The sequence below is a fragment of the Neoarius graeffei genome, chromosome 22 (genome assembly GCF_027579695.1).
Source record: "Neoarius graeffei isolate fNeoGra1 chromosome 22, fNeoGra1.pri, whole genome shotgun sequence".
Taxonomy (NCBI): domain Eukaryota; kingdom Metazoa; phylum Chordata; class Actinopteri; order Siluriformes; family Ariidae; genus Neoarius; species Neoarius graeffei.
The window spans coordinates 13599093-13618286 of NC_083590.1; the positions used below are offsets into that span (position 1 = coordinate 13599093).

The 19194-nt window shown below is 43.6% G+C and overlaps 1 protein-coding gene across 1 annotated transcript in view; it reads right to left on the reverse strand.

The window, feature by feature from the left end:
• Nucleotides 1-19194, reverse strand: part of LOC132870659 (protein NLRC5-like) — a 254164-nt gene that overhangs the window by 118330 nt on the left and 116640 nt on the right. The window lies entirely within an intron of this gene.

A 19194-nucleotide genomic window follows, 5' to 3' on the forward strand; every position in this document is an offset into this window, starting at 1 on the left:
GTACTGTGTAAAGCACTGTTATTGGCAACTAGTACTTAAAGCAAAAACAACTTTTACCTCCTCTGTCAGCCACCCTGTAGGGTTCTGCAGGGATTTGAACGACTCTGTGTACAACTTGTACGGGCCGATCACTGCCTCCACACAACTCTCATCCAACAGTATTTGTGCTATAGGAAAGGTATGATTTAAGTTAGTGACATCAACAGTGTTTTGTATGGACATGGTGAAACACCACTGCGTGGTCCAAAAAGGAACTCAAGGCCAATGGGCCAATACTGAACTCAAGGCCAACGGGCCAAAACTGAATAGGTCATTAACCTTTTAAGGGTATTTTTTTTTAATGAAAAGCATCCTATTGTAGGCCTACCTGTATATCAACTTGAAAGCACATTCTGATGGGGCCCATTTGAATTACCTGTTATAGCCTATCAATGTGGAAGAATATTCTGCATCCTCCTAACATTCACCCTTAAAGGTTAAACATACACCACCTATTACAAGCAAACCTAATATAATGGCCAAACTGGCAACAGATGACCAAACGGTCAAGAACAAATACTTGTTTAGAAGTCCACCTTTCTCATGTGTGCTGAGCGTAGTGGAGGTGGAAGCGGTAGAGATAGTGTGCTGGAGGTGGAGGGTCAATGGCGGTCTCTGCTCTCTTGGCAAATTGAATGACCGATGGTCTTGGTGGTCTTTCTTATGCTTGTCTGTCTGTCTGCACAAAGTCTGTCTTCCCTATCTTTTCTGGCCTCCGATATGGCTTAATATGGTCTGTACTGTACTTTGTGAGGAGCATTTTGCCATTCGATGACAGAGTGACCCGTTTCCCGAAGATATTCTCTATTCTGTATGGGCCTGAGAAGTCTGGCTGGAGTCTTCCACCTTTCCTCCCACGCTTTCTCCCATTCAGTAGCAGAATTTCATCCCCTACCTTGTACTGCATGCCTTTGTACTTCTTTTGTATTTTTTTTGGCATATGCACCTATCTGTTTCTCCTGCTCTCTTTCCATGCTCTCTTTCGCAGACTGATGGATGTGGTGGTGAGCCTGGTCTCTTGAGACATTGAAGTCTGAGTAACCAGACTCCTCGGGCAGTGTGATCATTGAAAGCTATAATTGTCTAACAGTTATAAAATGGAAAAGCTGATGCATGTTGTCACTACTTACATTACTTTCTCTAACTTGAGGGAATATATGAAAGTACATAATTAAAAAAAAAATACTTCAAATTGCATGTGAGGCACAATATAACAGCAACATTTAATTCCATGTTAGTGACGGTATTGTGAAAACTCACCGGCAGCGTGGCAGGAACTTCGGATGGGAAGCGCGCCTCCCTTCCATACATAAGCCTAAATGGGCTGTGCTTTGTTGTTGTGTGCACCTTGGATCTCAAAGAAAACAATGTTGCATCTAAAAAGGTGTCCCAGTTGGTCTGCTGGTCGTTCACAAGTTTTCTCAGGGCTCTAAATGCATCACAATACAGCACAAAATACAGTACATAAGTCGTTTTGAAAGCTGACATAAAGGTGACGGTGACATAAAGAAAGGTGACAGAGAAATGCCATTTTTATACCACATACCTTTTAATGTTGTCATTAGTCTTCTCATCAAGACCATTTGTTTGTGGGTGGTATGCTGCTGTTACTGATCTTTGTATGTTCAGAAGATCACACAGTCTTGTATTCAGCTTTGAAAGACAAACAAAACTAATTAGTGAGTAACTCAGACAAAAATATGCGTGGCAGACTATTTGTTGACACAACATAAGCAGATGGTGCAGATGGGATCGCCAACGATTCATTGTTTGTGAAACAATTCAACTATGTCATAATGTCATAACATAATTGATATGACATTACCGATGGTTTTAATAAACTGATTAAGACTTGGTCATGACCAATTTGGTGACAACAAGCTTATAATAGAGGCTCTGCAAGTGTAAAGATGCCAACTAGCAGAGTTCGGTGGTAGAATGTTCGTAAACCTCCCTCCCGAAGCCTCATAGCCTTGGCAGCGCTGAGCTATGCATCTGTACCTTTAGCTCAGTGGTATCGTACTGTGCCTCACATGCCGAACTGGAGTGTTGACTGCAACCCATCCAACTAGCATAGGATGACCCCGATTACACATGAAAGAGTAAAGTCAATTTCCAAAGACTTACTTCATTTACAAATTCTCTGCCTTGGTCTGACAGGATCCTAGCAGGGCAGCCATGCCGATATATTATTTTGCAGAGGTTCTCTGCAACCTCTACAGCTGACTTAGTCCTCAGTGGGTATGCCTCTACCCACTTCGAAAAATAGTCAGTGGGGGTTAATATATAATGATATCCTGCTGCTGTCTCAGGCAGTGGACCAGTCAGGTCAATGCCCATGAGCTCCCATACAGTAGACACCTGATAATGAAATAAAATAACTGTGGTATGCATTCCTTATTGTAATATGCACATGGACAAATTAATATAGTATATACATTGCCACTTTATTACCTTAATACACTGCAGTGGTGTCACTGCTGCAAGTGGCTTGCCGACTCTTTGACATTGGTCACATTCCTGGGTCTTCAAGACATACAGGACAATTAGTGCTTGCTGCACCCACAGTCCTAATAACTGCATGCCATTTCATTACATACAGTAATACATACCCATTTCTCAATGTCTAGTGACATTCCATGCCAGTAGTACCTGGCACACATGGCCTGTCTTGTTTTGTGCAGACCAGTATGGCCTCCCATTGGGGAGGCATGAAACTCAACAAAGAGGTTCCTCGCCTCCTCCCTCTGTTGCACAGCTCTCCTGTCTCCAAAAAACAGTTCTCCATCTACATTAAAATGATAAGAATTGTAAATACAAGACCTACCCTTAAATTTGTTACTAATGCATTGCACAACATATCACATTTATTAAGATTGTAAGGAAATTACTGACCTCTCAATGTGAATTTGGAGGCATACTGTACCTCCTTAGATTTTGATGTTTTGACTTGTCAAACTCTTTGGGGTATGACCCCGCAGAAAGCAGTTGGTGAATTTGATTATACTTCCTTTCCATACTGTATCTACAAAGACAGTTGTAAATGTAATATGGTATAGTCACAAAAAAGGTGTGTTGGGAGTATGTGTTGGTATATACTGTAGAATTTATAAATATATAGAAATGTAACTCGATACCTGGATATAGAATTTATAAATATACTTATAAATATACTACAAATAGAATAGAATGTAAATAGATAAATAGAATATATAAATGTATAGAAATGTAATTCAACACCTGAAGGGATTATAAATAGAATATATAATATGAAAGGTGTGCTTGTATCAGAATAGAATAAACCTCATGGAATTCATTATAAAACTCTCAAACACACACAAAAAATAATTAAAAAAAATACTGCCATATAACTAATTGTAAATGTGCAAAGTAGGCTACAAAATAATAAAGCATACTGCATATTCTATATTGTATAGAGAAATCTGAACCTGTACCTAGTAGGCTATCTGTGTGACTAATCTTACTGTTCTAGCTAGCTACATAGCTATCTAGGCTAATCTGAGGTATTTTTTTTTTTAATATTACATTCAAATTGTTTGATTTACTCAACCAAATAAGCTATATTCAATAATTACAATGTAGGCATATTTGCAATTCAGAAATGTATAAAATACAGTATTTATAAACAAACGAAACGATGCCCCATCATAACTTTGACTGCACAGTGCCCACTGCGTGACAGAATTAGCAAGTTCTCATACAGACCATTTTATTCTTCAAAACAAGTCATTACAAATTATTTGACTCGGCCAAAGACTCGACCAATATGCACAAAACATAAAAATCGGCAAATGCGTGAAATACTCACCGATTTTCTATCAGCCCAGCTGATCGGTAGGACAAAACTCGGTCCAAATTCCAAGATATGACATCATGTGTTCTGCGCATGCGCAGTAGGCTTCGCGCATGCGCAGTAGGCTTGGTAGGACAAATTCAAGAGGTAGGATAACTTTACAGAACACCGTAATTACTTGAAGTTCCTTTGGTGGGAGGGAGGTCAATTGAATGCAGAACCTCAGGAATATAGAATGACAGTCCACCTTTTTGGTGCTGCCTCCTCACCTGGGTGTGCTAATTATGGACTCTGGTATCTGGCACAACAACATAAGATGGAATATCCTCTAGCATCAGCCTTTATAGAGAACAATTTTTATGTGGATGACGGGTTGATTAGTGTTCCAACAGAGGAAGAGGCTAAAGAATTGATTGTCGGGGCACAGCAACTTTGTAGGAGCGCAGGTTTGTGTTTGCATAAGTTCAATTCAAACCGAAGACAAGTACTTACCTGTGTAGCTGCATCAGAAAGAGCAGAAACTACTGATCCTCTCAGTCTTAATCCAGGTATTATATCAGAAGGACATATACTTGGGATTCAGTGGTCCATGGAAACAGACACATTCACTTTCAGTATGGATGTCAAAGACTGCCCTCCAACTCGCCGTGGTATCCTGTCAGCGGTCGCTTCTCTGTATGACCCACTTGGGTTTGTAGCTCCATTTACCATGAAAGGAAAATGCATCCTGCAGGAGCTATGTCATCGAGGCGTTGGGTGGGATGATCCCATTCCTGTAAGTTTGCAATCACGGTGGGAGGAGTGGAAGAATGGACTAAGAAAGTTGAAGGACATCACTATACCCCGATGTAATGTCTCGCATAACCTTGGGAAAATTGTCAGGATTGAGCTGCACCACTTTGCGGATGCTAGCAGTACAGGATATGTGGCATGTTCCTACCTAAGATACACAGACAACAAGGGAGAGATCCATTGTAGCCTTGTAATGGCAAAGGCAAGAGTCGCCCCAGTGAAAATTTTAAGTATTCCAAGATTGGAGTTGTCAGCGGCTGTTACTGCTGCTAGAATGAGTATCATGTTAAGAACTGAATTGCAAATGAAAATTGATGAAGAATTCTTTTGGACTGACTCTCAGGTGGTGTTGGCGTATATCTCTAATGAAGCACGGCGGTTTCATGTATTTGTGGCTAACCGCGTGCAATTGAAAAGGAGTAGCACAGATCCAAATCAATGGCACTATGTTGATACAACACAAAATCCGGCTGACCTTGCCTCAAGGGGTGTCAGCACAGAGGAAATCATGTCATCTAACTGGCTATGTGGACCCAAATTTTTGTGGGGAAAGGATGTGATGCTACCCCCTAAGGCCTTAATTGAATTGCTTGTCAGAGATCCAGAGGTCAGAGTAGTTCAGGTATTTGCTACTCAAGTTAGTAAAACAAGTGATATCTTAAGACATTTGGATCGGTTTTCCTCCTGGACAAAGCTCATCAAAGTGATTGCAAGGATTAAGAGAATGGGATCCAAAGAAACTCCATCATATGCTGACTGTGTGTTTGTTGAAGAACGGAAGAGAGTTGCAGAGATCGTGATTGAAATGGCCCAACAATAAGCCTTCGCATCAGAGATGAAGGTCCTCCAAACGCGTTGTAATGGCACGAGTCTTCCAAGTTCAAGTTCTCTGTTTTGCCTGGACCCTTTTCTAGAAACAGGTCTACTTCGTGTTGGTGGGAGACTGAAAGAGGCAGCACTGAGTCAAGAGCTAAAGCACCCCATCATTCTCCCAAAGGACAGCCATATTACATTGTTGATAATAGCTTATTATCATACCCAGATCTGCCACCAGGGGCGTAATCAAACATTGATGGAGCTGCGAAATAATGGCTTTTGGGTTCAAGGTGGGAGTAAGACTGTAGCCAACTTTGTTCACAAATGTGTAAAATATCGAAAGCTTAGGTGACCTGTAGAGGAACAAAAGATGGCCGATCTCCCCAAAGAACGCTGCCAAGTTTCAGCCCCCTTTACATTTTGTGGGATGGACTGCTTTGGCCCATTTATAGTTAAAAGGGGTCGAAAGGAGTACAAGCGATATGGGCTCATTCTTACATGTTTGTGTTCACGTGCAGTCCACATTGAAATGTTGGAAGACATGTCTACGGACTGTCTTATCAATGCCCTAAGATGTTTTGTCAGTCTGAGAGGAGCTGTCAGTCAGCTGCATTGTGACCAAGGCACAAATTTTGTTGGCGCTAAAAATGAGCTCAAAGAAGCCCTTAAGCAATGCGATATAAAGGCACTGGAAGTTTTCCTGGCAGATAAGCAATGTGAATTCATATTCAATGCTCCTTCTGCTAGTCATGCAGGGGTCATTTGGGAGCGCCAAATCCGTACAATCCGGAATGTGTTAAATGTTACTGTTGCTCAATGCTCAGGGAGATTAGATGACTCATCTCTCAGAACACTGTTCTATGAAGCAATGGCTATTGTAAAACAGTCGACCTTTAAGTGTTGAGGGAATTAATGATCCCTATTCATTGGAGCCCTTGACTCCAAATCACCTTGTTTTGAAGAAGTCCAAAATTGCCTCGCCACCACCTGGAAAGTTTGTGAGGGAGGACTTGTATGCTGCAAAAAGGTGGCGTAGGGTACAATACCTTGTTGAGCAGTTCTGGAGTAGGTGGAGGAGAGAATATCTCCAGAATGTTTCCTTGAGACAGAAGTGGTATGCACCCTGGAGGAATTTAAGGATAAATGACTTGGTCATTATTAAGGAGGATATGCTCCCTAGGAATGAGTGGCATCTTGGACGTGTGGTTGACGTCACAAAAGGAGCTGATGGGCTGGTTCGTCGTGTCAAGGTGCAAGTTGGAGATCGAAATCTGATAGAGAAAGGACCCTACACGTTTAAAACTTCAATTGTTGAACGGCCTATCCAAAAATTAGTCTTACTACTTGAAGCTTAGTAAACAGTTTCCATCCACACCATATGCATTATACATTTATTTATTTATTTATTTATTTATTTATTTTTCTTGTATGTAAGAATTTAAGATGTGCTCTATGCCTAGAAATCATGGGTGATTTATATTCGTTTGCACTTCATTCACCATAACATGATTTGGTGGGAGTGTAAGTGACCGCTTATGTTCTGCGACCTTTTATTTTGAAATCCCTTGGATGATGCGCATGCGCAGACAACAGCTCTAATATGGTAGACATTTTATGAAAGTAGATTGGCGTTTTTGGTCTGACTTTGAACATGCAGCGCACAGCACATATACATGGCGTGAATTCACCTTTGTCTAAGTTTTAGAAGCGTTTTTTTTTATGCCTCGACAAAGTTGGAATTCTGAGTTGAAGTGTTTACATGTGGCAACACGGAGTGTTAATGGATTGCCGAATGGACTGCTAGTTTGCACCCTTGGAAAGTGGAGCGAGGTATGCAATGTCTGTTTTTTTTTTTTTTTTGTTAAGATAATTAGTGAAATGTGTGAACCATGAGTGTCGCTATTGAGGACACGTGACTATGAATGTTTTGTAATGTATGTAGGCTTTGCTTATTGGTAAACGTAATTATGGTGATGTGAATTGTGAAGGTGTAGGAATTGTGCTTGTACACAGATTCTTTTATTTTTATTACTGGACTAGTCTTCTTGTTTGTGAAATATGTACATTTTGTTATTAAATTTTAGTTTCATGGTGCTGAAGGAACGACGAAATAAATGTGAATGCACCCGTTTCGAGACTCCATCTGCTTTTCCTTCCGAGGGCTGCTACAAATAATGTATCCCAGTTTTTTTACCCTTTGGCTAGAGATTGGTCATGAACAACCAGGAAATTTCAGTGAGTCGGGTTATTTGACTCAAATCACCAATAAGAGCCGACTCTTTTGGCTGTCAAATGATTCATTGTCATTTCTGCCTTAGCCAAAAAGTTTGCGATATTATGTCCCGTGGTTGATCTGCTGTTGTCAGGTTTCAGCTCGAACTGTGTATTGAACACTTACTCTGCTTAGATCGACAACAAGAGAAAGAAAGGAATGAGTCGGATCTCAGCGGTCACTCAAATGATTCGTTTCAAAGAGTCGACTCGTTTGCGACATAAAAATCACATCACACTTACATATTATATTGGCACAGTAAATGCACTGATTAAACATTAATGTGCAACATAATACATACAAAATAGACTACAGATGTGTTTCAGACACTAATCATCAATTCCCTTCTTTCAGGTGGAAGGTAAAAAAGGCTCATGATCATGTGTAGTATAGAGCAGCTCTTGCCTGGTAGAGCTTGTAAACAAAAAGGTAGAAATTTTCAGAGTGTTTGTTCCAGTAACCTAATCAATATAAAATTGATCATACTGACTGTACAGCTGCTGCCAGCACCTTTGATCTAAAGGTGGGGCTATTAAATATTAGATCTCATACATCTAAAGCGCTAATGGTTAATGAACTCATTACTGATCAGGAGTTTAATGTACTTTGTTTAACTGAAACATGGATTAAGCCAAATGAATATATAACATTAAATGAAGCGAGTCCTCCTGGATAAAGTTATATACACCAGCCTCGTCAAACTGGCAGAGGAGGAGGCATTGCGGTTATTTATAATGATTATCTAGGTGTAACACAAAAACCTGGTTTTAAATTTAATACATTTGAAGTTCTTCATACTCAAATAATGTATGTAGCCTCGAAAAATAAGTCTACCCAGTTAATTCCATTGCTTATTATTTACAGGCCCCTGGGGCCATATTCTGAGTTTCTTTCTGAATTTGCAGATTTTATCTCACATCTGCTTATTTCCTTAGACAAAGCTTTAGTTGTCGGAGATTTTAATATTCACTTTGATAACCCAGAAGACCCTTTAAAAACAGTGTTTGTGTCCATCTTAGATTCAGTAGGGATTAATCAGAATGTCATATGACTGACCCATAATGGTGGTCACACCCTTGATCTAATACCAACATTCAGATTAAACGTAGACAATATAGTCATACTTCCACAGTCTGAAGTTCTCAGATCATTATCTCATCTCATTCAAACTATGTCTGAGTAATAATATATGCACCTCACCACGTTACTGTATTAAACGTACATTCACGTCAACTACTGCACAGAGCTTTGTGGATGATCTCCCAGAGTTGTCAACTTTGACTGGGTCACTGTCAGCCCCTGCAGAACTTGATCAGGCAACTGAATGCTTAGAGTCAACATTCCGCCATACCTTAGATAATGTAGCTCCTCTAAAAAGGAAAATGGTCAGAGACAAAAAATTAGCACCCTGGTATAATGATAACACTCGCACATTAAAACAGACCACTCGAAAATTGGAACGTAAATGGCGTCAAACAAAATTGGTAGTGTTCAAATTAGTGTGGAAGGAGAGCTTCCTGAAGTATAGAAAAGCTCTTAGTGCTGCGAGATCAACATACTGTATCTCTCCTCCCTAATAGAAGATAACAAAAATAATCCTAGATTCCTATTTAATACTGTAGCAAAATTAACCAGGAATAAGTCCACTATAGACACATGCACACCTGTAGTATGTAGTAGCAACGACTTCATGAATTTTTTAATGACAATTGAGAATATCCGACAAAAAATTCAAACTACTAATTTAAGGTCAGACAATGAAAGTGACCTTGTAGTTAACTATATAACTGTATCAGATCATCAGTTAGAATGTTTTACTCCCCTTAAAGAAACTGAATTACTTTCATTAATCTCGGCATCAAAAGCCTCAACTTGCATACTAGATCCCTTACCTACATGTCTATTCAAACAGATAATACCTGAAGTAACTGAACCGCTTCTAAAAATAATAAATTCTTCTCTTATGATTGGCTATGTACCCAAATCCTTTAAACTAGCAGTTATCAAACCCCTGATTAAAAAACCTGACCTTGATACCTGTCAGCTGCCCAATTATTGGCCAGTATCAAACCTCCCCTTTATCTCCAAGATCCTTGAAAAAGCTGTGGCACAGCAGTTATGCTTATATTTACATAGGAATAACATCTATGAAATGTATCAGTCAGGATTTAGACCTCATCATAGCACAGAGACAGCACTGGTTAAAGTAGTAAATGACCTACTGTTGGCGTCTGATCAGGGCTGTGTCTTGCTGCTTGTGTTGCTTGACCTTAGTGCAGCATTTGATACCATTTGATCATTCCATTCTTCTGGATAGACTAGAAAATGTTGTGGGAGTTAAGGGAACGGCCCTCTCCTGGCTCAGATCTTATTTAACTGATCGTTATCAGTATGTTGATATAAATGGTGATATTTCTAGATGTACTGAGGTAAAGTTTGGTGTTCCACAAGGTTCTGTCTTGGGTCCACTGCTTTTTTCTCTATATATGTTACCTCTGGGTGATATTGTTCGTAAACGTTGTATTAGTTTCCACTGTTATGCTGATGACACACAGTTGTACGTCTCTGCAAAACCTGATGAGAGACACCAGCTTAATAGAATTGAGGAATGTGTAAAGGACATTAGACACTGGATGCTTATGAATTTCCTTCTGCTTAACTCTGACAAGACTGAAGTACTTGTACTAGGACCACATACAGCTAGAAGTAAGTTTTCTGATTACACAGTGACTCTGGATGGCCTTTCTGTTTCTTCACGTGCAGCAGTAAAAGACCTCGGAGTGATTATTGACCCCAGGCTTTCATTCGAAACTCCCATTAATAACATCACCCAGATAGCTTTCTTTCATCTCAGAAATATTGCAAAGATAAGAAATTTAATGTTATTACATGACGCGGAAAAACTAGTCCATGCTTTCGTTACCTCCAGGTTGGATTATTGTAATGCCTTACTGTCTGGATGTTCCAATAAGTGCATAAACAAGCTCCAGTTAGTTCAAAATGCAGCAGCAAGAGTCCTTACTAGAACTAGAAAATATGACCACATCACGCCTGTCTTATCCACACTGCATTGGCTCCCAATCAAATTTCATATTGATTTATAAAATACTACTATTGACCTTTAAAGCACTGAATGGTCTCGCACCACAGTACCTGAATGAACTTCTGCTCCTCTATGACCCGCCACGCCTACTTGGATCAAAAGGTGCAGGCTATCTGCTGGTACCTCGTATAGTGAAGGCTACATCAGGGGGCAGAGCCTTTTCGTACAAAGCTGCACAGTTATGGAACAGCCTTCCAAGTAATGTTCGGGAATCAGACACAGTCTCAGCATTTAAGTCTAGGCTGAAAACATATCTGTTTAGTCAAGCCTTTTGTTAATGGTGTTTATGAGGTAAAGGTGTAGATCTAGAGGGTCCTCAGACATGGTGTTTTGGTAAACTGGGATGTATGAATGCTGTCAGTCCCCACTCGCTTGCTCACTCGAGTTTGTTGATGGTGTAGTGGCTGGCTGCTTTATGTCCCGGGGCTCCCTCATGCCTGTGTTACCTTCTGGCTCTCCCCATTTAATTATGCTGTCATAGTTAGTTGCCGGAGTCCCTGCTTGTACTCAGTGCAATATGTATACTGTTCCTACTTATTCAGGTGACATTGGGCATACCTAACAACCTGTGTTTCTTTCCCTCCCCTCCCCCCCAAAAAAAAAAAAAAAATCTGTCCCTCTGAGTTACATGGAGTCAACAGGAAATCTTTTGGTGGAGACCTCGACTGGCTATCGTAGCCTGCAGGGAATCGGCCGTCAAATATTCTGTCGCATGTCCCAGACCCGGTGAAATGTAACTGAATTGTCTTGGCCAGCCCTAAGGGTCCCATCTGCATCTCATTATTGCTGAGGAGTGTGCTCCCATCACCCAATCAAGCATCCAGCCAGAGCAGGTCATGATATTTTTTAACCATATTAACATGCCATTGTTGTGTACAGTGGTGTAGTCTACGTGATACGCAGGTATACGCCGTATGCCCACTGGAAAAGCTCAACGATTTCCGTATACTCACTGAAGAGCTCAGTGATTTGCGCATGCGCCTACCGAAAAATATATTCGTTATTTGAACTGGCCAAACCAACGTCAACATTGTCAGATGAATGTTCCACAGTTCCATTCCTAGATGCCTGTGTCCACCAAACGCGCTTTAGCGCTACAAGCGCCTATTCAATTCAAATCCTATGGGCTTCATTTATTAGACGCTGACAGAGCCGACTCAGCACTCAAGGCGTTGCGAGTTGATCCAAGAGCACAGAATTGACCCTTCCGGGAGCTCCGCCCCCCATAGCAACTGTTGCTATGTCAGTCAAGCCAGCCGTCTGTAGACCCCTTCGCAGTAAACGTCATTAATAAGTAAGAGTAAATTGCGCGCGCAACCTCAGCGACGGTAGAGACGAGAAGAAATATTTGGAAGAAATGCCTAGTTGTTGTGTTGTCGGGTGTCAGAATCGTAGCAGTGATGGGGTTAAAATGTTCAGAATTCCAGCAGGATCTCACCCATTCAAAAAAATCGCCGACGTCTATGGCTACAAGCCATCAAACGTGTAGACTGGGATGAAAGCACCATCAAAAATGCGCGGGTTTGCAGCGCCCACTTCATCACAGGTAAGATCAGGCTATTTATTAAATCTTTCTTTTTTATTCTTTCTAGTCTTCGTTTATTGATGTAGCAAATTACTTTGGTAAAGTTTGTCTGATTAGCTGGGTCATAGTTACACAATGTAATGAATATTGTTAGCATGTTAACTTAGCTTTGCATGCAGTTTTGTTTGTAGGAGAGGTCTCGCTTGACTCAAGCAGTCCAGATTTTGTGCCATCATTATTTGTGTATGCCGAAAATCACAATTTTAAAGCAAGGATGGAAAGGGAAAATTGTGTGCCCTCACTCTAAATGCCAACTTACGCTGACTGCTGTAACCTAGCTCCCGCCCTGTTCAGTTTCATTTCTGCTCTCTGCCTCTCGCTTTTTACGCAGCTCTGATTTCTCTTAGCTGCACTCTTTACACTATCATTGTGGATATGTTGGATGATGTAGGCACGAAGTTTTTCGTGGGTGTACACTGAAGTCTTGTCAATAAGGTACGAGTATATATCTGGCCATTGTATACCAGGGAACTTACTAACATCGTCCGTCCACTCTTTAATTAAATGCGGATCCGGTAGGCGATGTCCACTTGTTAGAGTTAACTTATTTATGTAGCATTCTCGATCTTGTAACGACAATTGTTTTGCATAATCTGACGGCTCATAATGCCGGTCTATGGGCAGCGCCATTGTTTGAGTCCAGGCTGCGCGCGCATCCTGGCAACGGTCGGTTTGTTTACAAACATGCGAAGGGGTCTAGTTGCTAAGCAACAGTGCTTATTCAGTCATGACAGACCACGCGGCATTATCTAGCATTCAGTCAAGCTTGCGAAATCATGAAACGAAAACAAACGACACTATTTCAGTGTTTTCAGAAGTGTCCTCAGCCATCACTCTGCAACACAACCAAGGAGGCAATGCAGACCTCAAATGCCAGAATATAAAAACACCTGGAAAGTCCTGTAGACCTTTTTTGCAGGGCTTGTGGACTAACACACTGAAGGGCATTGCGTATTTGTTAATTAAATTAATTTTTTCTTCTTTGAAGCAAACATTTGTTTTAGCACATTTAGGATGTTTTCTTGTTCATTTAAGCTGATGTGCTGAATAGATAAGAAATAAGAAATGCATTTAATATGTTAAAATATATTATTGTGTGATGTGTGTTTAATTTACATGTCAATGTCAAATTTTCTTGATACATGAAAAATAAAAAAAACAATAATGGAAAAGCCCACTTATCTCAAGTTGAACGGTGAATCAAAATTTTATAAATTTTGTACATTTAAACCACATTTGTTTTGCATACAGTAGATCTGTACACAAAACCAGTTTCAAGATGCATATTACTATGCATTAGGCAGTGATGGTGCTCATGAGGTGTTGCTTTCAGGTTATCAGACAGTTACAAGATGGATGAGTACAAGTATAACAGTATAGCCACAACACACACGTGTGTGTGTGTGTGTGTGTATATATATATATATATATATATATATATATATATATATATATATATATATATATATAATAAAATGTGTGTGAGAGTATTTTTTTTTTTCCCGGGGGGGGGGGGGGGTTGCATGGCAAGCACTGAGTATACCCACTGCAAAAAAGTAGACTACACCACTGGTTGTGTATTAAGCCTGATGTCAAGACTCTCGTCTCTGCGAGCCTACCACACAGACTTAATACTCGTGATTTTTAGGGCATACCTAACAACCTGTGTCTCTCTCCCCCCCCCCCCCCCCATCTGTCCTTCTGAGTTACATGTTGGTCCTGGGATTGAGATGCTGGCCTCTTCTGCCCCTCGGACCTGCTTGATCCATCCTGGTGCCCTGTGTCTGGTCGGAGTTTTATTGCATCGCTCCTGTGAAGTACGGCCCCATGAGGACAGTTGAGGGTTATACCTGGAGGATGCTCTGGACTCTTACAGTAATGCTTTTATGGCTGAAGACTACAGTTGACTTGCTAACTTTAGGACTGCAGTTGTCATGAACAGTTTTGCACTCAAGTTTCCATCAATGAAGAGTTTATAACATCAACAAAACTTACTTCACATTAAAACTGTTAATGTTATAGTCATGCTGTCTGTTGTTGCCCAAATGAGGATGGGTTCCCTTTTGAGTCTGGTTCCTCTCGAGGTTTCTTCCTCATGTCGTCTGAGGGAGTTTTTCCTTGCCACCGTCGCCACAGGCTTGCTCATTGGGGATAGATTACGGACAAAATTAGCTCATGTTTTAAGTCGTTCAAATTCTGTAAAGCTGCTTTGCGACAATGTTTACTGTTAAAAGCGCTATACAAATAAACTTGACTTGACTTGTCAGGTACCAGGTTGTGGTCTCAGAGCTGGTTGAGGAAGGTGTGCGGTTCCTCCAAACAAGAGATCTCTGTCTTCTTGCAGTGAAAAAACTTCATCATCTCCTCTTCAGTGAGAAAATCCAGCGGATCCATTGGGTCTCTGTTCATCCGCCTGCTCTCTACTCAAATACATCCATTATTCTAAAGGGACAATAAAACACCAGCTCTGGAAGATGTAAATGTCAGACTCTACCTTCCTGATCCCGAACAGGGCTGAGTGCTTTGGCGTTGATCACTGAAGATTTGTTTTGGTGATATAAATCTGAAATCTCCTCCAATCTCCCGCCTTCCTGGATTTGCTCGCACCGCTCACTTCCACACTCGAAACCCGGAAGTTAGAAATGAAACCGAAAGTACAGAACCTGAGGGTGGGGGATTGAGCAAGTTTGTAAACAGTTGTAGGTTCTTTCACATAAAACAAGGAGAATGAGAAGGGCTCTCGGTAGAGCGCAGACCTCCGCCAAGACACATTCGGATTTGCATCAAAATCTAATCAATTGTTCCTTGGCCCCTGGTCCACCTTTCTTCAAAAGTTCATCAAAATTCATTCACAACTTTTTGAGTTGGGAAAAGACAAAATCTGCATACATATCAGACCCTAGATTTGTCATAAATAGGCAGATGGATGGATATACAGTGGTGCTTGAAAGTTTGTGAACCCTTTAGAATATGTTATATTAATTCACACCAAGCCCTCACATTATCTCACTGTACTGAATATAAAACTGAGCTAAATGTTTTGACATTTTAATAAAAATGCTTTTGGTTTGCAAAAACTGTTGTGTTTCTCCAGATCTTTCATTGTGCATGCATGTGTGGGGCAGCGGGGGCATGGTCAAGCATCGGTCTGTGACAGGAGGGCGGAGTCAGGGAAGGTAAGTGGCAGAATCACTACACCTGTCATTAATTAATGTATTTGTGTGTCTTCCCAGTGACCGCGCCCTATTTAAGGAGAGAGAGCGAGAGCAGAGGGAGCTCTCTCCCCAACCAGATGACTGATGTGTGTGCGTGCATGTGTCTGGGTGTGTGTGAGAGTGCGTATAGGCTGAAAAGCTGAATAAAAGCCAGTTTTGTGAAGTCAGTTCTGGCCTGCCATCCTTCTGTGCTCCACCCACCTACACAAACTGTCACAGTGGTGCTGAAATACGGGACCAAGCACAGAAGAGAACAGCTCCATGGAGTCCTCCACCTTCGCCGACCTGATCCACGCCCTCACCACGCCCCAACAGAGCCAGCACCAGGCACTGCTTGCCCTCCGAAAGGAGCAAGAACAACGGTTCGAGGCCCTGGTGCTGGTGCAACAGGAAGATCGTCGGGCGTTCCGTCACCTCCTCGCGTCGGCAGGGTCCACCATCTCCACCGCCGCGGGCCCTTCCCCCCCTCACCCTTATGAAGATGAGCCCGCAGGACGACCCCGAGGCATTCCTCAAGCTCTTTGAGCAGGTAGCAGAGACCTCAGGGTGGCCGGTGGAACAGCGCGCGGCACGCCTCCTCCCCCTGCTAACGGGAGAGGCGCAGCTGACCACGCTACAGCTCCCCGCCGACCGCCGGCTGGCCTACGCGGACCTTCGCCGGGCCGTCCTCCAGCGTGTGGGACGCACCCCTGAGCAACAACGTCAGCGCTTCCGCACTTTGCATTTGGAGGAAGTCGGCCGGCCGTTCGCGTTTGGCCAGCAACTCCGGGACGTCTGCTGGCAGTGGTTGGGGGCCGACAACTGCGACGCCGAGGGACTCCTCGACCAGGTGGTACTGGGACAGTTCGTCGCGTGCTTACCAGCGGGAACCACAGAGTGGGTCCAGTGCCACCGCCCGGCGTCGCTGGATCAGGCAAATCATTAGTTTTCTTTTGTTTCAGACATGTAAAAGTTTTTACCTTTACCTGACAGGTTTCGATGGTGTAACTTCCGTCTTCATCAGAGGGTCACCCGGATGTTAGTGTGTGACATGCCTTTATAATCAGCGGATTATAAAGGCACGTCACACACCAACATCCGGGTTACCCTCTGATGAAGATGGAAGTTACACCATCGAAACCTGTCAGGTAAAGGTAAAAACTTTTACATGTCTGAAACAAAAGAAAACTAATGGCTGGATCAGGCAATCGAGCTGGCGGAGGACCATTTGGCGGCTGTCCCGACGGCAGGACAGCAGACGACCTCTTCTCTCCTCTCTCTCTCCCCTCCTCCTGTGTCTCCTCCTTGCCCCATTCCCCCACCGTGGGGGCCGGCGCCACCTCAGCCAGCCAGCCGCACCTGCGGTGCCCTCCCATGTCTCCCCTCTGTGTCTGTCTCTTCCCCCCCCCCCTCAGGTGAGTGAGCCCCAGAGCACTAGTGCAGAGAGGAAGCCCGGGCCGGTTTGCTGGCGCTGCGGGGAGCCGGGCCACCTCCAACAGCAGTGCTCGGTAATGGAGGTGGGTGCGGTGGTTCAGATCCCCGACGCGCCAGGAGCCGCCCTCGATCGGGCCGGAGCGTATCGCATACTGGTGAGTATCCAAGGGGATACATATCAGGTGTTGGTGGATTCCGGCTGTAATCAGACCTCAATCCACCAAAGCCTGGTGCAAGATGAGGCATTGGGGGAAGCACAGGGGGTGAAGGTGTTGTGTGTGCACGGGGATGTTCACAGCTACCCTTTGGTGTCGGTCCACATTTTTTTCAGAGGGGAAAAATTTAGAGTAAAGGTGGCGGTTAATCCTCGCCTCACCCACTCTCTAATTTTGGGGATGGATTGGCCGGGATTTCGGGATTTAATGACACATTTAGTGAAGAGTGGGTCCTGCCATCAGTTAACAGGGGGAGGTCCCGGTGTCGTGTTGGCGGGAGCAGCTGTCACAGAGCCTTCTATGTCAGCTCCGCATCAGAGTGAGGAGCCACTGGCTCCTCCTCTCTCTGTTGGAGAATCCCTCGTGGATTTTCCATTAGAGCAGTCGCGAGATGAGACTCTGTGGCATGCGTTTGACCAAGTGAGAGTAATCAATGGTCAAACGCTCCAGCCAAACGCCACCCCATCCTTCCCCTACTTTGTGATTATGAAGGATAGATTATACCGAGTGACGCAGGACACTCAGACTAAAGAGCGAGTCACGCAGCTTTTAATTCTGAAGAGCCGCCGGGAATTGGTATTCCAGCCGGCTCACTTTAATCCCATGGCTGGACACTTGGGGCAGGATAAAACACTAGCCTGAATAATGGCCCGGTTCTATTGTCCAGGGATTCGCGGCGATGTCCGTAGGTGGTGTACGGTGTGCCGCGAATGGCAATTAGTAAATCCAGCAGCCATTCCAAAAGCGCCTTTGCGCCCTCTACCATTAATCGAGACCCCATTCGAAAGAATTGGGATGGATCTCGATGGGCCATTAGATCGGTCAACATGAGAGTACCGCTTTATATTAGTTCTGGTGGACTATGCAACGCGATACCCGGAAGCAGTGCCTCTTCGCAATATCTCAGCACACAGTATTGCGAAGGCACTCTTCCGCGTTATCTCCCGAGTTGGAATCCCAAAAGAGATTCTGACTGACCAAGGCACCTCGTTTATGTCACGTAAACTGAACGAACTGTATGGGTTATTGGGTATTAAGCCGATCCGCACCAGCGTATCACCCACAAATGGACGGTTTAGTTGAACGGTTCAATCGCACCCTCAAGAACATAATTAAAAAATTTGTAAGTGAGGATGCACGTAATTGGGATAAATGGCTCGATCCCTTGCTCTTTGCAGTGCCAGTGGTCCCCCAAGCCTCCACGGGGTTCTCCCTGTTTTAATTGTTCTACGGGCGTAAGCCGCGCAGCATTCTAGATGTGCTGCGGGAAAATTGGGAGGAGGGAACTTCACCAAGTAAAAACGAAATCCAATACGTTATTGACCTGCGCGCAAAACTCCACACACTCGCGCACCTAACTCAGGAGAATTTGCGGCAGGCCCAAGAACGACAGACCCGCCTGTACGATAAGGGTACGCGCCTTAGGGAGTTCCCACTGGGAGATAAAGTTCTCGTACTGTTGCCCACATCGAGCTCCAAATTGGTCGCCAAGTGGCAAGGACCCTTTGAGGTCACACGGCAAGTCGGGGACGTTGACTATGAGGTGAGGCGAACGGATGGGGGTGGGGCGCTACAGATTTACCACCCCAACCTGCTCAAACTCTGGAACGAGGAGGTCCCTGTGGCGTTGGTGTCGGTGGTTCCGGAGAAGGCGGAGCTGGGCCCGGAGGTTCAAAAGGGAACATTGGCATCGCGTACCTCTCCGGTCCCCTGTGGAGACCACCTCTCCCCGACCCAACTCGTGGAGGTTGCCCAGTTGCAGACCGAGTTTTCGGACGTGTTCTCGCCCCTGCGCGGCCGCACCAACCTCATAGAGCACCACATTGAGACGCCCCCAGGGGTGGTAGTGCGTAGCTGCCCTTACAGGTTACCTGAGCACAAGAAAAAAGTGGTTCGGGAAGAACTCGAGGCCATGCTCGAAATGGGCATC